The following is a 3,393-nucleotide window of genomic DNA, read 5'->3' as shown; positions in this document are numbered from 1 at the left end:
TCACCATGTAAGTCAAGAAAGAGCATGCTGTGGGCTCTCAGAGGGAGGCCACAACAGCCATCTGGTCCTCTCTGGGCAAGTCGGGAGGTCTTATAGAGGCTGCAGGATGGCCACAGTGACATGGCTAATCCTGAAGAGGGCTGGGGCCTGTCCTGGTTCCTGCACACATGCCCCAGGCCCAACCCCATCAACCTACCCCCCACTCCTCCTCACCCCGTCCCATGTCCCCTTCAGCCATCTCGGTCCCTACCCTGGGGCATGGAATTCTTCTTGGCCGATAGCAACAGAGCCCCTTTCTACACCCCCATTTCTGACTGGATCATCCACGCAGACAGAGGACTAGCTGCAAAGGACACAGTGTAAGGGTCTCTCCAACATCTAGGGACTCCCTCGGGAAGGGCAAGGAGGTCACCATGAGGAGAACGCAGGGACTCTTTCACTGGCCAACCAATAAATCTATATGGTGTCCAGGGCACCTGTGATCTGCATCTTTCAGCCTCCTCCCAGTGTTTGTAGCTTCCATGCTGTGAAGGGCATGTCTGTCTTTACAGGAGAAAGCAGCCACCTCAGGTGAAGAGGAAATGTTGGAGCTGGATCCCTTCAGAGTCCTGGCAAAGCACGGGTGGGGGTCATCAGCTCTCTCCCACTCAGCCCATGACAAAGGTGGCATTGCCCTCCTGCCCAGGGCTCTCAGCTTCAGGAGACTCAGGCCCTGAATGCTCCCCCCGACCCCTCAGAGAGAAGCATGTCCTATGAAGACTCCCAGGAGGCATCACTGCCTAGAGGAAAGGTGTGGAAAGCGGACACACGGTGTAGGGGGCAACGTGGGACCAGTGGAAGAGTTCCATGGAGGCCGAGTGTGGCTCCACAGCCAGAAGGGGCCCTGGAGGGTGGGCCCACTGCGCCCAGCAGTGGACATGGTCAGTGGAGGCCACCTGCCCAGTCTGCAGGAAAGCAATTTCCTGAATTGGTAGGAGCCAGGACTGGATGACCCTGGTCACTTCACTCTTCAATGCCTCACTTCTCCACTGTTCCAAATCACATGGTTGGGCTGGACTCATTTATTTGTATAAAAACATTAAAGACCTGGCTATGGGCCGAGAAGTAAAAGACACAGTGTCCGGCTGAGGAAATCTACAGTCCAGTAAGAAGCAAAGAACTGGGGGCGCCTGGGTGGCTCAGCTTTTAAGCATCTGCCTTCAGCTCAGGTCATGATCCCGGGGTCCTGGGATCGAGCCCTGCATCAGGCTCCCTGCTCAGCGGGAAGCCTGCTTCTCCCTCTTCCACTCCCCCTGCTTGTGTTCCCTCTCTCGCTGTGTCTCTCTCTGTCAAATAAATAAATAAAATCTTTAAAATAAATAAATAAATAAAAAGAAGCAGCAGCAGCCTAGGCACAAGGGAACTTTCTGGAATGCTTACATGAATGCATGTTTGCTGGGTCAAAACTCATCAAACTACATATTGAAAATGGGTGAATTTCATTAAATGTCAATTAGACCTCTCTAAGGTACCATGGGAATACATAAGTAGCCAGGCTAAAGGGCTTCCCAGAGGAGGAGTCATGAGTAGGAGTTAGCACAAAAAGCGGGCTCTATGATTTTATAAGCTGATTACAAAGAAAGAAACATTATTTTATTTCTTCTGTATCCTGAAAAACATGGGAAGAGAGAGGGGAAGCTATTGTGTGTTCAGTCTGAGGACAGGCCTTGGCCTCTCTTCTAGGGCAACTCACCACGGCTGGTTGTTATAACAGCTCCCTGAGCACATGGGCCCATCATCAGGAGCCCTGACCCAGTCAGTATTCATTCACACATTCACTAAGTGCACACTCCATGCCAGAAAGTATAATTCCCTGGGCGGGATGATGGGAACAGAGTAGTGAATGAGACAGACAAGTTCCTACCCACAAAACGAACGCTGTCTACAGAGGATGGACATTAAGTAAACCAATGAGTTAAGTCTCATGAGTATAGACTGGGATCATCTCCATGTAGGAGGTGATAAGGGGACACTTTAGTTAAGACAACCCGGGAGAGCCTGAGGAGGGGATGTGAGGCAGAGACCTGGTAGAGAAGCCTGCCTTTTCAAAAACAGCAGGAAGTGCATGCAGGCTGAGAGGAACAGTAAGGGTGTGCTCAAGGTGTCCAGGCAAGAGATGGTACACCCTGATGTCCCTAAAGAGGCAGGCGTGAGCCAGGTCCCTTGGGGCATTGCAGGTCACAGTGAAAAGTTTGCATTTTATTCTAAGGGCGACAGGGAGGTGATAAAGGATTTGACCTACCTAATAATGTTTTTAGACGATCCCTCTTGCTGCTCAGTGGGAAATGGATTGGAGAAGGACAACAGTAGAAGGACTATTACAGTAATCCTAGGAGACACTACGGCAGCTTGGACAAGACTTGTAGCGGTCAAAGTGGAGGGAAGTGGTGACTTTCAGGTACATGCAGTTAAAACTGAGAGGCCTGGTGAAATCTGCATAAGGTCTGTGGATTTTACAACATCTGTTTCCCCATTCTGACGTACGACGGCTACTAAGATGTTACTACTGGGGAAAACCGGGTGGAGGGTCCACAGGACCTCTTTATGCTATTTTTGCAACATCCCATAAATCTATAATTATTTTAAAATATTTTTTTTTAATTCTCAACAGCAAGCACACACCCAAAAAAAGATGGCAAGTACTAACTCCAGAGGGAGGAATAAAGGAATTCTTATTAGAGCACATTACCCGGCTTGGCTCTAAACAACACTCACATAGTCATCCTCATATATAAACACTGAACTGTCATGAGCACGAAACTTTAACCAAAAGTTGTGATAACACAGTCCTGGAGATGCAAGAAGGGTAAGTGTGTTTGGGGGGGGGGGGCACAAAACAGGCATATAAGAAAGCTAAACCTCATTCCCACAGGTGAAAGTAAACAGATAATACTAGAAACTGAAAACGCAGGAAAGAGTTATCTATATGAGAAATTCTAAAGTACAGACGTAAATGGCAGAAAAACTAACCAAAATAGTTGAGAGTGGTTGCTTTGGGAAATGAGAATTCAGAATGGGGAAACAGACTGCTTTTATGTGATAAACCTAGTAATATAATACTCTTTTTTCTCTATTAATATATCAGTGCTAGGCAATAAAAAATATATTTAAAGAAATATGTTGAAGTCTGCCCCAAAGAACAGAGAGGACTTACTTACTAGTGGTTTGGATGGAAGTGGAAGTGTTGGAAGGAGGGGAGAAAGAATCCCAGATGACCCCTAGGTTTTTGCTTGGGCAGTGAATGGATAATGATGCCATCTGTTGAGATAGAAAAGGCTGGGGGAGTACGGTGGTGGGGAAATGGATGTATTAAATCTGCAATACCCATCAGACATCCAAATAGAAGTAACAAGA

This window comes from Phoca vitulina, unplaced genomic scaffold, assembly GCF_004348235.1.
Source record: "Phoca vitulina isolate PV1807 unplaced genomic scaffold, GSC_HSeal_1.0 scaffold38, whole genome shotgun sequence".
NCBI lineage: Eukaryota > Metazoa > Chordata > Mammalia > Carnivora > Phocidae > Phoca > Phoca vitulina.
Note: the sequence above shows the minus strand (reverse complement) of the source record.